Source organism: Meriones unguiculatus, chromosome X, assembly GCF_030254825.1.
Source record: "Meriones unguiculatus strain TT.TT164.6M chromosome X, Bangor_MerUng_6.1, whole genome shotgun sequence".
NCBI classification, from domain to species: Eukaryota; Metazoa; Chordata; class Mammalia; order Rodentia; family Muridae; genus Meriones; species Meriones unguiculatus.
The window spans coordinates 137481967-137503829 of NC_083369.1; positions in this window are offsets into that span (position 1 = coordinate 137481967).

Consider the following 21863-nt stretch of genomic DNA (forward strand, 5'->3'; position numbering starts at 1 on the left):
AGAGGGTATGGGGCCTGGGATCCCCCAGACAGAGAATAACAAAGGGAGTCCCTATTTTGCACAGAGCTCAGGGCTTTCCAGTAATGACAGACTTCAACCTTAGCAGCAGGGTTTCCTGTCAATCAGCATGTGGTGGGAAACAGGATCACTTTTACCCTAACAATTACTGCGTGAAGAAAAAGAAAAACAGCACAATAGTCATGATCCATAATGCACTCTCCTTGAGAGACATTACAGCACACTATAAAATCAGCTGCCCTTGGTTCAGTTCACTACATCTGTATCTTGGATGAAGAGCTCTGCTTCCTGCTCCTGTTCCAGAGGACCTGAATTCCATTCCCAGCACCCACATTGGGCCGCTCACAATCAACAGTAACTCCAGCTCCAGGAGATATAATGCCTTTCTTCTGGTCTCCTTGGACACACATCCATGCTGGCACATGCAACACACACAGACACACACACATACATGTTTTTTTTTTTTTTTTTTTAAAGCTCAGTGGGGTTTTTCTTATAATCTTTAGTCAGCTCTCCACCACTAAGTCAGAGATCTTCTCAAGTCATAGGTGTCAATTTAGATCCTAACCTAAGAATAACTTTTGGTAAGACATCTATGTTCTCTCTCTGTGGTGCCTGTAGCTTCCCAATGGATACATCCCACCCTGACCCTAACATCTGATTCAGGGGGAAACAGGCAAAACAATAGTAAGACTAGGGAGGTTGTAACTATTCTGTGTTCCCAAACTACATGTTCTGCCTCCTTGCTGGAGGCAAGATGTCCAGGGAAGGCAGAAATAGATCTATGCAGCTCCCCAGACCCCAGTGCCACTGCCGGCTTTGTTTCCTGCCCTTGTTCCTTCAGTACTACCAACACTGTGGATTATTTATCAACCACACAGTGTGGGACCTTCCCCTCCCCCTCAGAAACATTTAAGAAGGTGAACCCACCGGTGATTATCTGTGGCATTAGTAAATGTCTTACTCTGAGAGAGCTCTCTCTTTCTCAGCTCCCGCTCTTAAACCTATTCCCTCACCTTGCCTTCCCCAGGATATGACATTTGAAATTTATTCTAGGCAAGACTCTGTACTAAGCTACTTAGAAACCTGCTGCAATGAATTCCTTCGGGACCATTACAAACAGTTGCCTTTTTAGTCAACTTTTCCCCTCGTTTACTTCATTTCAAAGCAACACTGAGAAGCCCCAAGGTAAGCCCCTAAAGTTCAACTTGTCTAGATTTTTTTGTTAATGTTTCTTTGTGTTGTGTTTGTGACAGAAGTCTCCTTTTCTTCTGCTCATACCCTCCATCCCTATACCCACAGAGCCTCTCAGCAGTTGTCAATAAACACCTTCCCAACCTTAACACTCCTGCCCAGGTGCATTTCAATCAAACCATACTTCCAATCCAGAAAACCACATCTTAATCCTAGTACATAATGGCCTATTTCTGCCTTAATTGATTTCTTAACCAGGAAAATAAATATATATTGAGTCCATTGACTTAACCACTTAGCCCTGACTACATGAAGCACATAAGGCTCAAAATAAATATTTATCTAGTGCACAAATTCAAAGGCCCCACATCCAGCCCAATTGTTTAATATTGGCATTGAGAAAAGAGCTCCCCCCCTACTGTTTTGAAGTTATTAATATGTAGCTGCTGTGTCCCCAGATCTCATTAACTTCTCAGCATTCCCTGAACAGCAGTTTTCTTTAAGACAGGAGAAAATAAGTAGACAGTAGTGTTCTGTATATTATAAGAACAACAACAAAAAAAACCCACATTTTAACTATTTTCTTCTTTCTGTGTTACGTATTTTCTAAACTATGTAAAGTAGCTGTATTATTGTACAACAAAAAATTAAAATGTGTTCTATAATCTTCCTTTTCTCTTAGGTTTTGAAAAATTTATGTGAATCCCAGCACTCAGGGAGGCAGAGGCAGGCAAATTTATGTGAATTTAAGGTCAGCAGTCTATAGGATAGCCAAGGGTCCAAAAAAAAAAAAAAAAAACCTGTCTCAAAAATTAAAAAAATAAAATAAATTATGTGTATAGATGTGTGTTATGTGGTTATGTACACATGTGTGTGCAGGTGCCCACAGAAGACAGAATACTCTTCAGCTCTCTTGGAACTAAAGTTATAGGCAGTTGTGAGCTACTAAACTCCAGTCCTCAGCAAGAGAAGAAAGTGCTCTTAACTGCTAAGCCATGTTAACAGTCCTAAATATACATATACATACAAGTACACATGCATATATACATACTGTTGAAGTTAGCATTTCTTTTGCTCCAAAGAGACACGATGGCCATGACAACTCTTATAAAGGACAACATTTAATGAGGGCTGGCTTACAGTTCAGAGGTTGAGTCCATTGTCATGGTTGGAAACATGGCAGCATGCAGGCAGATATGGTGCTGGAAAAAGAGCTGAGAGTTCTCCAATTGGATCAGCAAGCAGCAGGAAGGGAGAGACACTGGCCCTGGCCTGAGCATAGGCAACCTCAGAGCCCACCCAGGCTGACAAACTTCCTGCAGCACTCCTACTGCACTCCTACTCTAACAAGGTCACACCTCCTAATAGTGCCACTCCCTACGAGCCTATGTTGGCCATTTTCATTCAAACTATCATAATAGGCATCCATAAGTTGCCTTCTAACTTCCACACTTGTGCTGTAGTATGCATGCCCAACCCTTCCACACAATAATAACAATAAAATAAATGTTATAATAAAATAAATATTAAGTACAGGTGTTAGTATTTATTTAAAAAGGATGCCACACGTGCAAGAGATTTTATATAAAAGAGATTTATTGGATGGAAGTGGAGAGATAAAGAGGAAAAGAAAAGAAGAAAGACATGGTGAGGGAGGGCAGGAAATAAAGAGAGGCAGAGAGAGCAAGAAAGGAGAGTAAGAGAGGAAGGTAAGGGCAGAGAGTAAGTGAGAGACAGAGTGGAAGGTTGGTCCTTTGTAGTTTGTGCAGGCATAGCTTAAACATGCCTGCCACACATCTGCCACACACCTGGTGGGTGACACATGATGACATCATAGGTTACTAGGCAACTGAGAAGCAGGCTGCATAAATGCTAACAGCAGGAGGTTGAGGAGATGGCCCAGTGATTAAGAATAATGACTGGAGCGGGATCCAAGATGGCGGCACCGGGAGAACACTGGGTCTGACGTGCAAGACAGCAGTGACTGCATAGCCACCAACAGACTGAACTCTACACCCTAAAACACCAGTGATTGTGTTTCCCAGGTGAGAGGAAACCCTATGGTGTGGGAAGCAATCAGGTTCAGGTCACCCAGCTAAACCCAAGAAGAGTTTCTGGGTTCCTGTAGGTGCTTGGTCACCAGCCCAGAGCCACAGGCCTGCATGTTCTGATCACTTTCCCAGACTGAACTGTGGGCCCCACAATACCAGATACTGAAATTTTCAGTCGCAAGAAAACCCCATGGTGAAGGAAGCAATTGGGACTGACCTCAAGTCATGCAGACAACCCCTGGAAAAGGTCCCATGATCCAGTAGGTGCTCAGAGACCTGCCTGTTCACCTGACTCACCATCCTAGACTGTGGACCCCAGGGCACTAGAGACTGGGTTTCCCTTTCTGGAGGAAACCCCTCCATGAGGGAAACATCAGGTCCAACCTCAGGGCACCCAGCCTACCCTCTCCCCCAAAAAGTTCTCCAGAAAAGTTCCCTAGTTCCTGCAGGAGCCCAGTAGCCAGCGCAGAGCCACTCGCCTGAGCCTCTATGCTTTATTCACCATCTTCGACAGAACTGTGGACCCCAAAACAACACAGACTGACTCTTCCTGTCAGAAGGAAACACCACGGTAGGGAAAACATCATGTCTGACCTCAGGACCCAGCTCCAGAAAAGTTTCTGATTCCCACAGGCTCCAGCCACTAGCCTCTTGCTGCACGCAGGAGTGCTGAGCTCACCTGGGTACTGGGGCACAGAGCTCCAACCTCAGACCCACAGAACTCTGAGATCCACTGGATCAGACCCCAGATACCGCTCCAAGCTGTAACCAGTTATCCCTAGCTAAACTGACCAAACCACAGAGCTCCCTGGGTTTTTCAAGAGTGCTGCACCCAGCAAACACAGTGTTCCCAGCAAACACAGTTTAAGAGCAGCAACAGCAGTTCACTAAATTCAGAGACCAAGAAACCTTTGGACAGAGCACCTGTCTCAAGGATTTCTCCTGGTGAAAGCACAGACCTCCTGACTACCAACGACCACAGTTACCACACAGGTCCATACGAATTAGGTGAGCTGTGGCAACTCTTGGGAAGCATTGCCATTCAGTTGACCATACCCAAAAAGCTGAGGATACCTCCTTCAGAATCCTGCCAAGGGGATTCTCCCCACCCCAGGATTCCAGCAGGCACCAGAAACTAACAGTCAACACCTGAAGCAGCTACATGGGTAGAGGCCAGCATAAAAACAGAACCAGCAAATGCCAAAGCAATATGGCAGCTCCAGAACCCAGTGATCCAGGGGCAAATAGCCCTAGACACTCTAAGATAAGTGAAATTCAAGAAGACGACCTTACATCTATGCTTATGAAAAGTATAATGGAGGAAACAAATAAAATGTGTAAAGAATTAGAGGAAGATAAAGTCAAACAGATTACGGCCATTCATAAAGAAATACAGGAAGATGCAGCCAAACAGTTTGTGGCCTTCAGAGAGGAAATGATTAAGTCACTGAAAGAAAAGAAAAAGAGGAATGTTCAAACAAACAGGTGAAGGAATTGAAGGAAAAACAGGAAAATATAGTCGGACAGGAGACAAAATCAACAAAATGGTTCAAGATCTGAAGATAGAATTGGAAAAATTAAAGAAAACACAGAGTGGAAATCATGTAGAGGAAGAACTTAGAGAAAAAAAAAAGCAGAAACTACAGAGGTAAGCATAACCAACAGAATACAAGAGATGGAAGAAAGAATTGATGTATCCATCAAAAAAAGTCATAAATCTAAAAAATTCATGCCACAAAACATCCATGAAATCCAAAACAACTTGAAAAAGACAAAAACTAAGAATAATAGGGATAGAGGAAAAAGAAGATTCCCGTCTCCATGGACCAGAAAATATTTTCAACAAAATCATAGAAGAAAATTTTCCCAATTTAAAGGAGAGGCCTGTAAGCATGCAGGAAACCTACAGAACACCCAATAAATTAGACCAGAAAAGAAAATCCTCGTGCTAGATAATAATCAAAACAGTAAGTATACAGAACAAAGAAAAAATACTAAAAGCTGCAAGAGGAAAAAGGCCAAGTAACATATAATGACAAACCCATCAGAATCACACCTGACTTCTCAACAGAGACTATGAAAGCCAGAAGGGCCTGGACAGATATCATGCAGATCCTAAGAGAATACAGATGTCAGCCCAGCAAAACAATCAATCATCATAGATGGAGAAAAGAAGATATTCAAAGACAAAAACAAATTTAAACAATAACTACACACAAATCCAGCATTACAGGAGATACTAGAAGGAAAAATACAACCCAAGAAAACTAACTACTCTCAGGAAAACACAAGAAATAAATAACCTCACTACAGCAAAATTAAAAGTAGCCAAGCACACAAACACACTACCACAGCCAACATCAAAATCAAAGGATCTAAGAGCCACTGGTCATTAATCTCTCTCAACATCAAAGGGCTCAATTCTCCAATAAAGAGACACAGACTAAGAGAATGGATGCGTAACAAGACCCAACAATCTGTTGCATAGAAGAAACACATCGGGATACAGAGTTAATAAAATGTAACTGATAAAAAAAAAATAAAAAAAAAAAGAAAAAAAAAAAAAGAAACACATCTAAGTCACAAAAGATGGACATTACCTGAGAACAAAGGGCTGGAAGACAGTTTCCCAAGCAAATGGATACAAGAAGCAAGCAGGAGTAGCCATTCTACTATCTAATAACATAGACTTTCAATCAAAATTAATCAAAAGATATGGGGAAGGACACTTCATACTCTTCAAAGGAAAATTCCACCAAGAAGACATCACAATCATGAACATCTACGACCCAAATACAAGGGCACACACATTTGTAAAAGAAACATTAATAAAACTTAAACCACACAGAGATTCCCACACATTAACAGTGGGAGACTTCAACACCCCACTCTCAACAAAGGACAAGTCAACAAAACAGAAATTAAACAAAGAAACAATGACTCTAACAGAGGTCATGAATCAAATGGACCTAACAGACATCTACAGAACCTTTCACCCAAACACAAAAGAATGTGCCTTCTTCTCAGCACCTCATGGAACCTTCTCCAAAACAGACCATATAGTTGGTCACAAAGGAAGCCTCAACAGATACAAGAAGATTGAAATAATCCCTTATATCCTATTTTACCACCATAGACTAAAGCTGGACCTCAACAACAGAAAAAACAAACAGCCTACACACACATGGAAACTGAACAACTTGCTACTCAATGACAGCTGGGTCAGGGAAGAAATAAAGAAAGAAATTAAAGACTTCCTAGAATTCAATGAAAATGAAGGCACAACATTCCCAAACTTATGGGATACAATGAAAACAGCACTAAGAGGAAAGATCATAGCACTAAGTGCCTTTAAGAAGAAATTTGAAACATCTTATTTGAGCAACTTAATGGCTCATCTGAAAGCCCTAGAAAAAAAAGAGACAGAAACACCCAAGGGTAGTAGACAGCTGGAAATAATCAAACTCAAAACTGAAAGCAATAAATTAGAAGCAAATACAACAATTCAAGAATCACTGAAACCAAGAGCTGATTCTTAGAGAAAATCAACAAGATAGACAAACCCTTAGCCAAACTAACTAAAAGGCAGAAAGACACTATACAAATCAAAAAAATCAGAAATGAAAAGAGAGACATAGCAACAGACACTGAGAAAATCCAAACAAACATTAAGTCTTACTCCACAAAATTTGAAATTATAAATGAAATAGACAATTTTCTTGTTCGATTCCATTTGCCAAAGTTGAATCAAGACCAGGTAAATCAATTAAATTTTCCTATATCCCCTAAAGGAATAGAAGCTGTCATCAAAAGTCTCCCATCCTAAAAATGCCCAGGGCCAGATGGTTTCAGTGCAGAATTCTACCAGACCTTCAAAGAAGAGCTAACACCAATACTCTTCAAACTATTCCACAAAATAGAAACAGAAGGAACATTACCAAACGTGTTCTATGAAGCCGCAGTCACCTTGGTATTTAACCCACACAAAGACCCAACAAAGAAAGAGAATTTCAGGCCAATCTCCCTTATGAACATTGATGCAAAAATATTCAACAAAATACTTGCAAGCCAAATCCAAGAACACATCAAAGATATCATCCACTATGACCAAGAAGGCTTCAACCAAGGTATGCAGGGATGGTTCTTTATATGGAAAGCCACCTATGTAATCCACCATATAAACAAACTGAAAAAATAAAACCGCATTATTATCTCCTTAGATGTTGAAAACACATTTGACAAAATCAAACACCCATTCATGTTTAAAGCCTTGGAGAGATCAGAGATACAAGGCACATACCTAAACATAGTAAAGGCAGTATACAACAAGCCTATAGCCAACATCAAACTAAATGGAGAGAAACTTGAATCAATCCCACTGAAATCAGGAACAAGACAAGGCTGCCCACTCCCTCCATATCGCCTCAACATAGTTCTTGAAGTCCTTCCCAGAACAATAAGACAATTAAAGGAGATCAAAAGGCACACACACACACATGCACTATACATGTAATAATTAAATCTTTTACAATTCAGTCAGCATACATCTTCTGTGAGCCGTGAAAATATTCTAAAATGGAATGGTGTTATGTTCATACTGTTCTGTAAATTTCCTGTAAACCATTGCATTGTATACTTAAAGTGGGTGGATTTTGTTTTGCGTAATTTATACTTCAAAAAGGCAGTTAACAGAGAAAGAACTTTCATTCTATTCATTCAAAGAACAACTATTTCATCAAAACACCCATATAGGAACCTTACAATGTGTTGGGAGAAAAGAGCAAGGAGAGGTCAGATGAAAAAATGATGAGGAGGAAGAAAGAGGGAGAGGGAATGGATGAAGGGAAGGAGAGGAGACTGAAAAGAGAAAGAATATGGTGTGGCCCTCATGTTACAGTCATATAGGGAGTTATCTGCCCTGGTAAGAGGTGGTACAACTTTTTAAAGGTAAGGCCTGTTTGGAAGTCTTCAGATGACACTGGAGACATTGTGACCCTGGCTCATCCTCTTTCTGTACTTTCAGGGGGCCATGAGGTAAATATCTGGCTCTCTCATATGTTTCTCACCATGATGTACCACATGGCATGGATCAAAAACGCTGAACCTGTGTGGCAATATATACCTTCTGCCTTTTACAATTGATTATCTCTGGCATGTTGTTACAGAAACACTAAGCTGATTAAAACATGGACAGAAGGAAGAAGAGAGAAAGAAATATGTGGATGGGAGAGAAAGAGGAGAAGAAATAAGAGAAAGAAAGGAAAAAATTAAGAGAAGGAGAATGGAGGTACAAAATTCAACAAGAGCTGTGTCCCATACCAGCACACCTAAAAACAGCACAGCTACATGGCTACATCACTCATCCCTACTCTAAGAGCTATATGTGTATATCAACATGTTAGTAAGTGAACTCTTTCTGGCCTTCCAACACAGAAACAGAAGGCTGAGACTTTGAAGGCACTAATAGAACGTGGAAATTACACCCCCAGTTCTGTCAGAGTGGCCTACACTCAGCAATTGTGTCTGAAAGACAGATTTTATGCAACAAATAGAATGCTATTATCATGTTGTTCTACCACATGGGGCTAAACAACCCAAAGTCTTACACCTCAAATGGAGAAGTGTTATGTTCATAATATCATTTAACAGTTGCTAAACATATATTGGACACAATGAAATATGCTTCCTGTTTGGGAGGCTATAAAGATGAACAAGATGTGGTTCTTATCCTCTAGGAATTTATAATCGCATCAAGTAAAGTCTTTTATACTGGAGAAGGTGACATGCTTTATGAAGGAGAAAATGAATGAAAGTGAGGCGAAGGCCTCTGTGAATAATTTACAACAACAACAACAACAACAAAAAGGAATTCCTTCCAGCCTGGGGAAATAGCATCCACAGAGAGCACGGCTAAGGCATGCTACACCAGGCTACAGTAATTAATAGCGCATGTCGCTCTGAGTAAGACCCAAGATCAGTTTCCAGAACCCACATGGTGATTCACAACCACCCATCACTCCAGTTTCAGAGGAACCACTTTCTTCTGGCTTACGCAGGCACTGCACACATGTGCTGCACACGACTACATGGTGGCACACACGCATATGTATATAATCAAATAAATAAATCGAAAAGGAAGTTATTTTAAAAGGGATGGTGAGCCCAGGTAAAATCAACAGAGTGCAAAGGTGTCATGTAGAATGGGAGAAAATATGTATATACCATAAGCAGAAATACAAGGAGTTCATGCGACTATATAAATAACTCAAAAAAGAAACAACAAGCAAACAAATGGCTCAGTAGTTAAGAATATTGCTTCTCTTACAGAGGACTGGAGTTGGGTTCATAGCACCCATGTCAGACAAATCACAACTACCTGTAACTCCAGTTCCAAGGCATCCAACCCCCTATTCTAGTCTCCACAGGCACCTGCACACACAGAAATGAAAGTACAATCTTTAAAAAAATACTCAACATCAAAATAAAAACCATCCAATCACAAACTGAGCACTAAACCTAAATATTTATCCAAAGAAGCCATACTACCATATAAAAATATATTCCACATTGCCAATTATCAGGAGAATGTAAATCTAAACCATGAGGTACCACCTCACCCAAATAGAATGCAGTATTCTTAAAAACAAACAAACAAACAAACAAAAAAACAGTCAAAGAGAGAGAGAAGGAAAAAAAAACATATCCAATGCTTAGCAAAGCTAGCTCAGCAGACATCAGTGGTGGCCCCATGCTTCAAGGCAGCTCTCTCCTTTCATGTCTTCCTCCACTGTAATCAGCACAAAAGCCATCAGTTGGGTAAGGTCCATTAAGGAAACAGCTTGTCAGATCTGGATATTTCCTGGAGGAAAACCCCAGTAGGTGACCCAATGAACTTGCTGGTCAAGAAGGACTATGTTGCCACCAGAGGCCATATTGATCTCTGTGGTCCATGTTGCCACCAGAAAACATGTTGATATCCAAGATCACTTCTGCTGCCAGAAGCCACGTTTAGGTCTGTGCTGCCTCCAGAAGCCCTATGGAAATCCATGGTCCGTACTGCTCCTGGCTGCTATGAACAAAGAAGTTTCTTTTGCAGTGGTGTCAAGGACTACAGACTCATAACTGAAAATGAGAAACATTGAAGGCTTCTGTGACAGCCTCTACCCTCACCACACACATGAAAGAGAGAGAGAAAGGAAGGAAGGAAAGAAGGAAGGAAGGAAGGAAGGAAGGAAGGAAGGAAGGAAGGAAGGAAGGAAGGAAGGAAGGAAGAAAGGAAGGAAGGAAGGAAGTTCAGACAGGAAGCTATTGAAGATAGTCCTTAAAAATTGTGATAAAAGTGTAGCTCTTCACAGCTGATAGCATCTAGCAGAAGGTGAGGAAGACCTCAATTTTTTGAAAGGAGCTGGCCACTGGGAGTTTGACCATGCTCCAAAGAGTATGGTTAACACAAATATGATCAACACAAATATGATCAACACAAATATGGGCAACATAAATTGGACACATGTATTTCTCTTTTGGGGGGTGGGGGTGAAGCACAATGGTGAGAGCGTGGTCCTGGGAAAAATGCAAAGTATGCTCAGTGTGTATTGTATTAAAATTCCCAAATAATTAATGAAATATTATGTTGAGGAAAAATAATACAGCATCATTTTATCTTGACCAAAAACAAAATGAAACAAAACAAAACCAAACAGAACAAACAAAAACAGGAGAACTGTTGCTTCAAGCTCAAGGAGTTGGTACCCTGCATCTGCCAGAACAAGGAGGTGACCAAGATGAAATTCTTGTCACACATCATCAATTACACCTGCAAATTATTTTAGACTCACAACCTGTGATCGTCCTCCACCACCAGTGACCCGGGCAGAAATAGATATCCAGGATACCACTGACCACTTCAACACAGACATCAGCATCCTGTCCTCGAGGGCTTCTGAATCCCCTTCTGGTTAATGTCAAATCACAACAAAACACTGTGAGGCTGAGTAATTGATAATTTAGACGTTCCCTGCTGTTATTTTTTCTTTTTATTAAAAATTATTTTTTTCTTTTCATTTTGCACAAATCTACAGGATCTTTCAACGCACTGAACTTAATTTTCCTCCCCAATCACTTGACCAGGAAAACAAGTTGAGTGGATCTTTTAAAAAATTAAAGGAAACTAAGACTGCAGTAGTTGCTATTTATGCAGGGTCTTTAAATACCCTTTTTGCAGTTGAAATGATTTCTTTATATACTATCCCCGCCATGGGGTATAGAAACACTAAAGCAATAAGGAAATGCTCAATAGAAACAGACTTCAATGGCTGCAGTACTGAGAGAGTGGGCCCTACACCTCCCCTGAGCAGCACAGTAGAGATTGCCCTGGATGGCATGGGAGTAGGTGAGCTAGCCCCAAGCGCATGAGACCAGGAGACATGGCCCCGCCTCTTGCCAGCTCAGGTTTTGGGTGAGCTAGCTGGGGCAGTGCTGGAGAGCTGGCCCTGATGGTGTGGGATGCAGGAGAGTTGGCAGGCTGACCAGCTCAGCTACCACCCAGGCCCAGATCCAACTCTTTGAATTGGCCCACCCCAACATCTACCCCATTGATGAACTGCTGGAGTGCTTGAAGGGGTCAGTCCTGCAGACCCAAAGCTGTAGGACCTCCATGACACAGGGCAAGAAAAGGATATCTGAGAGAAGTCCACGAGGATCCAGTATTGATAGTGAAGCAGAAGCCAGAGGCCTTGCACTAGACCAATCACTCATTGCAATGAGTATTTGCAAGCAAAGACGTGTGGACAGAGAGATGTATTATGGGACACGCCGTGACACACTACAGCTTCCACGACGAGACTTTGTAATTGTAATTTTTATTTTTTATTTTCTTTTGCAGGGGAGGTTGCAAGGGCCGATGGCAGATACAAAGGGATGGAGAAATGAGTAGGATTGGGGTGCATAAATGTGGAATTCACAAATCAAAAGTTAAACAACAACAAAAAAAGAATCAGACTTCACTTGTTTTCAAAGGTGGAACCTGAATACTAGAAATTACTTATATAAAGTCTTTAGATCTAAAATTACATTTTATTACATTTTTAATTTTATTTATTGTGTATTGTATTCATATGTACTTAGGTGTATATGAGCCACAGCATACACATAAAGGTCAGAGGGCAACTTCAGAAGTCAGTTCCCTCCTTCTACCATGTAGGTCCTGGGGATGAAACTCAGGTGATCAGCCTTGGCAACAAGAACATTTACCCACTGAGCCATCTTATGGGCCCCAGAAATTACCTTTTGGACACAGCTTACTGAATGTAGTATATATTCTTACATACGTGTGTGTGTGTGTGTGTGTGTGTGTGTGTGTGTGTGTGTGTGTGCACACGCGCGCACGCACTCCCGTTTGTGTAGGGAGAGTGTGTGTGTGTATGTATAGGAGAGAACGTGTGTGTGTGTGTGTGTGTGTGTGTGTGTGTTTATTTTCTTATATTGTAACAAAGATGTGTATTTCTTCATAAAAGTGTAATGGTGTACCTATTCATGCTGAACTTTTTATAAGCTTAGTCCTTTTGTATAAAATAAATCAAGTTGTTTATTTGGTGATGATTGTTTGCTTTATTGCTTTAGTTTTTATGATGTTATGGTATAAGTGATTCCAAATAAACACAAGTTTAAATTTATGTATGTAGTATTATCATAGTAAAATGTGTCTGAATTTTAAAAAACAAACAGAAAATATACTGCTATTTATAATAATATAGATAGAAAGTGATAGAACATCATTACATTAAAGGAAATAAGACAGATATACAATGCTGGTATAACATACTCCCATTCATATTTATTAAGAAGTTCGTTTCTGGGCAGCCAGATAGCTCACCCAGTCACCAAGCATGGTGACTTGAGATCCCTACCATGATGGTCTAAGTTGCCTTAGGCCCGGAATCCTATCTTAACAATAGAAGTCAATCATGGCAGCTAGCCTTGCATACACAACATTGAACAACAAAGAGACCCTGTCTCATGTAATATAGAAGACAAAGACTGAAACTCAAGGATATTCTTTGACCTCTACACATATTCCTGCATTTATCCACCCACACACAGAGATTTCAAAAAATAGATTTTAATAGAAATGAGGCAAAATGCTTAGAGTTACAAAGCATTAAAGTATTGTCTGGTCCTGGAATGATTGTTGAGTGGTTAAGAGCATTGGTTGCTCTTGCAGAAGGTCAAGATTGAGTTTCCAGCACCTAACAAGACTGTTCACAACCATGTGTAATTCCAGTCCCAGGGGATTCAACACCCTCCGCTGACTTTCTCTGGCACTGTATTCACATAGTACACAGACATAAACTCAGGCAAAACACCCATACACCTAAGAAGAAATAAACTAAAATCTTAACAAGAAAACAATATTCAAAATAAGGTCTCTTCTAGATTTATTATGTTTGGATTACATAAAGGTAAGAGAAGTTTCATTCACAGCATTAGAAAGGTTTAGGAAGTCCAGTAGAGGAATATTTAGAAGTCAAAGCACTGAGATGGGTAGAATGAAAGTCTATAGGGATAATTAGGGTTGTCTACTTGAAGTTTGCTTACATGTAATACAGAAAGAAATGGAAATAAGAAAAGGAATGCTTTGAGACATTTAGTCCCACTACTAAAAAGTAATGGTATAAACCAGTGGTTTTCAACCTTCCTAATGCTGTCACCTTTTAATACAGTTCCTTATGTTGTGATGACCCCCAATCATGAAGTTACTTTCATTCCTACTTCATAACTGAACTTTGGCTACTGTTATAAATCATAATGTAAATATTTTTGGAGAGAGAGGTTTGCCAAAGTGGTCACAGCACACAGGTCAAGAACCAGTTGTATAAATGAATGATATAGCAGCAAGCAACAAGAAGTTAAAACTTGGGTTTGGAGAGATGTCTCAGCAAAAGAGGACATACTGCTCTTGCAAAGGACCCAAATTTAGCTCCCAGCACCCACATTAAGTGACGTAAAACTTCCTGTTACCCCAGATCCAGGGTATCTGGTGCCCTCTTCTGTCCTCTTGGGTACTGTGCTATGTGCCCATACCGCACCCCACCCCAAACACACGCATACACACACACACACACACACACACACAAAATAAAGTATAAAAAAAGCACTCAGAGAATACTTATAATTTGTAACTATAACAGAGAATAAATGAATACTTATGCCCCGTGCCACAAATACCTTCCTATGGAATTTATGGCTCATTTGCATAAAAATATGCATTTATATATAAAATGAGTAACATCCAGACAGCCAATTTAGTCACTTAAGTAAATTAACAATCTATGATGCTTTAAGCCAATTATTTGAAAACATATGCAAGACTCACAGTTATTGCGGTAGACTCCCAAGAAATAATTAAAAAGCCTCACGGGGAAAAATCATGCCACAAAACTACAACAAGCATAAACTGAAATTTCACATTTTGTTCTTGTTTTAGTGATGCATTTGGGCAGAAACATCCTCAGAACAAATTTATTTCAGTGCTTCTTGTGTTCTGTTTGTTTGTTTGTTTGTTTGTTTGTTTGTGACAGGGTCTTACTCTGCAGCCCAAGTTGGCCTGACACTCACACTGTAGCCTGGACTGGCCTCAAATTCACATCAATCCTCCTTCCTTGAGCTCCCAAGTGCTGGGCCTAAAGGCAATTGTGTTTCTTTAGTCTCTGGCCACTGTGAAATCTGAAGTTCCTCAACTGCCCTTCTTCAAGTCAAATAACTCTAGAGACTAAAGCTTGTCTGCACAGGAATCTTTGTTTTCTGGCTCTGCAGTCAGTTAATGATATGCCCACATTGGAAATCTCTTGCATCAAATCTCTGTTCCAACACCTGGGTTTCCCCAACACACTGCACCAGATTCCAGGAGCCGTATTATGACTGTGAAGGTCATTATCCTTCACAAACAGATGAATGTTGATTGACTTTTTTAATAAGAAATGTTGATCACATTTTAAATAAGAAAAAGGTGTGAATCTCAGCAAGCAAGGCCATATTTCTTTCTTGTCTTGTAATTCCAACTAAAATGGACTCTTAGCCCAAGTTTCTCTAAACCTGAAAGTAATCCAGCCTTAATCATTTGTGACTCCTCCTTCCTTTCTCTTCCCCTTGTGTTGTAAAATGTCCCAACACCCAATCTGTCCTCAGTTATTAGTCTACATGATTTATAGCTGAAAAGTTGAAGTAACTGATGAGTTACAGATACCCCCTGCCTCCTGGAATGCAGACATTCACCTAGAGGATAAACAGAAAGAAGCCAATGACAATTTTAAAAAATAAATAATACTAATAACTGCCTTATGTTAGGAATCTAGCATGCTCTGGTTTTAACCTAGCATGACTCCACACTTCCATCTAGGAATATATCCAACTTCCTCAGCTGTTTTTGCTATAGGAATATAGACAACCCTAGCTTAGGACCATGGAAATGGAAGTGAAATCATCAAATATAAAAGACTGAGTTTAAAAGCCAAACAGGTTTTGTATAAGAGCCCAGAAGTCCACAGTCAAGTTATGGTTGAAAAAAAGCACATTGGCATGAACAGCTGAGGAAGCCATCAATGAGTTTGATGAAAGCCATTTTAGAAGACTGACAGGAAGAAGAAATAAGATTGAAATGCACTTAAGAGTCTTTCAGAAGTAAGAAACAGATACAGCAAATTTAATCTGCTCTCTGGGAAGTGTGATAGCTAACTGATTTAGAGGTCAGCCAAGACTTTTTCTAGGTTTTTAGGTTTTCTTCTTTATCTTTATCTTTATCTTTTTCTCCTCCTCCTCCTCCTCCTATGCCTTTGCCTTCCCCTTCGCCTTTGCCTTCACCTTCCCCTTTGTCTTCTCCTCCTCCTTCTTCTTGAGATAACAGCAACTTCAGAATCTTAAGAGGCCACAGCGAAAGAGCCAAACTGAACACATGAGAAAAATAGCCTTATTCTAATGGAGATGGGGGTTGGGGAAGAGGCTTAAAAGTACACAGAAAAGGTTTGGCTTGAAAAAAAGTGAGCAATGGCTAAGTGGAGAAAGGTGCCTAACAATCTGAGTTCAATCCTTGGGACCCACATAGAGGAAAGAGAAAACCGGCTCCCCACAAGTTAGCCTTTGACTTCCTGGCATGCACCATAGTGCCTGCAGGCACATGTGTGCACATGCAGGCACACAAACACTAAGTGAAAGAAAAGACAATTCTACAAATACAGAAAAGAAAAGGGGTGTCTGTGCTAACTTAAGAAAGTTTGAAGTCATAAGGGCAGGAAGTTATCAGAGTTCAAAACTCGGAATTCATTTTTCTCTGTGTACTACAAAACAAAATCATCTTCTAAGTGACAGTGTAGACTGTGGGTTTGAGGAATGAGATTTTAGGTTCATTTACTTGTATCACTTTTGCACATAAACATATAGTCATACTAAATCTACTCATTTTTATAAATAATAGTCCTTTAAAGAATTTTTTAATTTTTATTTTATGTGTCTGAGTATTTGCCTGCATGTATGTGTATGAACACCACATACATGCCTGATGCCTGCAGACACCAGAAGAGGGCATTTGATCTCCTGGAAATGGAGTTACAGGAGCTGATAGGATGCCATATGAGTTCTGGAACTGAATTTAGATCCTCTGCAGAGCAACCAGTACTCTTAACCACTAAGCCAGCTCTCCGGCCTTGGATCTGATAATTCTAGTAGTTTGCTGGGAATTCCTGTAGCCCCAGGACTTGGGAGATGGAGACAGAAGGATTACAAGCTCAAAAGTAATGAATGTGGGCTATACATCGAGACCCTGTGTCAAAAATTTATCTAAATTGCAAAATAATTACAGTAGTTTGTGTTCTGCTGTAAAACTCTGAAGTTGGGAATTCTCATTCAGGAGTCTTCAACAACTCAGGTGGAAAGATGAATAGAGCTTCAAGGCCTGCATTGTCCTGCTGGGTAGGGCCAGCAAGAGAGAAAGGCAAGAAGAGGGTTTTGAAAATAGTATCATGTTAGAACAGAAAGAAAATGTGGACGCAATGAATTATGGAGTCTCCCCCTGAACAAGAAGGAGCCTAAAAGCCTGCGGGCAGGAGGAAGGAGCAAAGCCAATGAGGTAGTAGAACAGTTGCTCTGGAAACAAAAGGATAAGTATGAAGCAAGGCAGAGTGTATAATAGAGCATAAGCTTTAAAAAACAAGATTAATTCCCAAAGGGTCAAGACCATTAAAAGAGACTACTGATGTGGAAAGTGAGCAAAGCCTCCTGGAATCTGATTCTTGTTGGCAAGGCTTCAGATTCCTCTATCTTGCTTTCCATACTGCAGTAAACTGTTTCCAAGACGCAAAGTCATCCTGAAGAGTTTATTTAAACAAGTGTTTGCTAAAGATTGACCCAGTAGCCCCTGAAAGCAAGACCACCTAGAAGTTAGGAAAATGAGCTTAAGAAGTCAGGCTCCCTGGTACAATTTAGTTGGTTTGTTTTGTTTTTTAAACTGACTAAGGTTAGTCTTTGACAGTTTCATACATGTGTGTAACACATTCTGTTAACTCTTACCACTGCACTGTTATCCTCCTCCAGCCCCTATCACACCTGACCCCTCTCTTCCAAGTCCCTTCCCTACATGTATGTCTATAATGATGAGGCTTTAATTGTCAACTTGACAATCCAGGACAGGTGGATCTCTGGGAGTTTCATACCAGCCTGGTCTAAAAAGTGAGTCCAGGACAGCCAAGGCTACACAGAGAAACCCTGTCTCGAAGGAAAAAAAAAAACAAAGATAGTTATTGATGACATGCACTTGCCAGTGATTCTTCCTGAGTCTGACACCTCAGAAATATCCAGTAAAAGTCAACTGCCATTCTTGAAGATGAGGAAGATGCAACCACTTCTTCAGATCTAACAGAAGAGTGATGTCAAAGACCAGTTCTCTATTTAAATAAAAGGAATCTCCCTGTCCCTAGGAAGACATCAAATTCTTTCTGCCCATTTGAATGTGCTGATGGTGTTCCCCATTTCTGAGAAAGGATACTGTGTTTAGGTGCATTACCACAGTGTCTCCAAGCAGGTGAGATTTTTCTCTTGCTATTTGAATTATGGAGTACTATTTAGCTTCATCAATTTAATTTTGAAAGTGTTATCTGTCTGACTCTGCAGTATACTGCATTGCTTTCCTCATTGCTGCAAGCAAAATACCAGAAAAAGGCAACTTAGGAAGGGAAGAATTGGCAGGTGTAGTGGCACACACATTTAATCCCAGCATGGGGGAGGCAGAGGCAGGTGCATCAACTGTGAGTTCCAAGTGAGCCTGATTTTACACAGTGAGACCCTATGTCTTTTTTTTTCAATGCAGTTTATTCAGGAACCTTGAACAATCATCTGACCCTGGGGAAAGCCAGCCCACAGCTTAAATAGCCTCTGGGTAGCCAACCCAAGCGTGCCACGTGGGCAATGCAGATAGGTCCACATACATGGAAGCAAGCCAGATCCTCAGCCTTAGCCAAATGTGGAGTTGTTTGTGACAGAGAGCACTCACCATCAGGAAGGTGGAAGGCGGAAACCAGCTCCATCTTTAAGGCGCGGCATTACGCAGCTCTCTACAGTTCCCCCTTTTTGTTTTAGACACATCAGGCAAGAGTAGAGGTCTGATCTCTGATATTAGAAATAAATTGGGACTTTGTACAGATGTTCATTTAGGTGTCATCCACCAAAAGAGCATCAGACCCGTCCGATACCTTTTTCTCAGAGGCGGGACCTGGGGCATCAACCCGCATGCAATCAGGCTTGCTCTTCTCTAGGTCGAAAGCGGCTGACCCTGAGTGCAGTGCTTAGCCTCGCATCCTGAGCGTAACACTTTAGCTTTTTATGGTAGCCAACCATGCTTGGGGAGACTGTCCTGCTTCAATGGCTGTAAAGGCCTGAATGATCATGGCTGCATTACGCTGTTGTGAGACTCTAATCTTGCATATATATACCACAGGCAAGCCAAGGAGACCAACACCAGAAGGCCTGCTAACGCTCCCATGCCCGCCCATTCCTTCAGATGATTCATGGCTGCAGCAATCCATGGTGATAATCCTGTGGCTAGTCCTGCTTCCACTCTGGTAGAATTTACCGTGACAATGGCCTATGTCTTAAAAAAAAAAAAAAAAAAAAAGACCCTATGTCTTTAAAAAAAAAAAAAAAACACCCTATGTCTTAAAAAAAAAAAAAAGAATGAAAGAAGAGTTTATTTGAGTGGTACAGTCCATGAAAGTAGAGAAGGCATGATAGCAGAATCAGAGGTCACTGGTGACACTACATCCAAAGACAGAGAGCAGAAAATGATCAATATTGGTACTTACCCACTTTCTTCTTTTGATTCAGTCTGGGGCTCCAGTCCATGGCATGGTGCCACCCACACTTAAGAGGGGTCTTTCCACCTCTGTTATCTCAATCTAGAGTCTCCCTAACAGACATGTATAGAAATTTGTTTCCCATGTGATTGTAGATCCTACCGGGATCCAAAGGCAGGAGGGGGGTGGCTGGCATGGGCTTTTGAAACCTCAAAGCCCCAATGATACATTTCCTCCAAAAAGGCTACCCCTCCTAATCTTTCTAATCCTTTCACTAAGCATTCAAATACATGAGCCTATGGGGGTCATTTAAACCACCACATACTTGTTGTGTTGGTTGGTAGGGTGTTTTGTTTTTTTCTGCCTATGAATGTTTCCTTTCATTCATATATGTGCACCACATATGTACCTACAGAGCCACGAAAGGGCATCGAATTTCCCAGAATCAGAGTTACAGGAAGTTGTGAAATGCCATGTGGGTTCTGGAAACTGAACTCCTGTTCTCTGCAAGAGCAGCATAATTACTGAACCATTCCTTCCAGCCCCTACACTGCTAAGATTTTATTGTCAGCTTGACACAACCAAGAGTCACCTGGGAAGAAGGAACTTCAGTTAAGGAATTGACCTAGATTAACATGACCCGTGGCCATGTCTCAGAGAGATCATCTTGATTGATACTTGATATAGGAGGCACTGTGAGTGGCATCTTCCTTTGGCTGGTGGACCCAGAGTGTATAAGAAAGCTAGCTGAGCATGAGACAGAGAGCAAACCAGTAAGCAACATTCCTCCATAGTTTCTGCATCAGTTCTCTCTTGAGTTCCTGCCCTGGTTTCCTTCAGTGATGGACTGACTGTGCTCTGAGGTTGTAAGCTGAAATAAACCCTTTCCTTTCCCAGGCTGCCTTTAGTCATAATGTCTATAACAGTAACAGAAAGGAAACGAGAGCATTTTGTAGCCATGGCATTTGAGACCCATTGTATTCCAAGAAATGGACATTCAAATGCATATACATTGGTGTCCAATTCTCTACCACTATTTTGGTTTCTCTTAACACACTAAAAGGAAATTATCATTTGGAAAGGCTGATTCAGATGTTTGAGAGGTGTTAGTTGCTGCTAGCAACACTGAAAAATATGCATGTAGTGATTTCATATGTTTATGTATGTGACTATATGTGACTGTGTACACATATGTGCATGTGGTACCTGTGAAGGCCAGAAGAGGGCATCAGATCCCCTAGAACCAGAGTTACACACTATTGTAAGACTCCATATAGATGCTAGAAATAGGACCTGGGTCCTGCTGAAGAGTGCTGAGTGCACTTAATTGTTGGGCCACCTCTCTAGCCAGCCCCACAGTGATTTGCTACCTAAGATATTTCGCAGACTTGGGAATGGTGTGCTAAATAAGTCAGTAGAGCCCAGACAGGTTAGGAAAGTAGATGCACTACATGCAGAAGGTCACGTTCATTCTTCCTGAAACACAAACACCACAAACCCCCTCAATGACCTGATGGCAGGGCTGGGCCTAGAGGCCAAGGGTTGCAGCTCTCAGTCAAATGTTCTTTTGTGTGTCTCACCTTGTAGCCTGGATCCTGGCACTTAGCTGAACTGTGATGTCCTGCCAACATAAATAATTGCTCAGCTGGTAGAAACCTCAAGGAGTAGCCAATTCCGTGTTAAGAATAAGTCTTGGAGAGCTCAAATCTAAATCCATTCTACCATATAAAACAGTCAATTTTGTGCGACACAAGATAACAACCATTATTGCTCAAGTCTAAAAGCACAAACTTTTTTTTTTTTCAGCAGGTCTTGTTGGGAGCAAAATGTTTTGTCCAGAGCACACACAGAATCATGATCTCATTCTCTAAAGTCTTAGCTCTGAAAACACAATTGGCTGAAAGAAATTTATCCCTTACCATAAATTAATTTTGCAGACAGTTTTTCACAGACACCTCCCTGGAAAGCTAACACCAAATGAGTCACACTTACACTTACAACTACAATTTATCTTGGTTATTGGGCATTTTTCGGCTCCCTGAGAGGGAATTTTAATCTTCTGTAGAAGCAAAGGGATTTGGTAGTGAGGATATATGTCAAACTATTACAGACAGAGAGAGCCAAAATAAGTCAGTGAGAACTAAGTCAATTGGGTTTCTCTGGAGCCTCTGTGATTAACCCTGTGTGTTGTCTCCTGACCTATAATCCCTATGCCACCCGTGTTTTGCTGTTCGAATTCGCATCTTCTTGTGGAAATCAGGAGTCC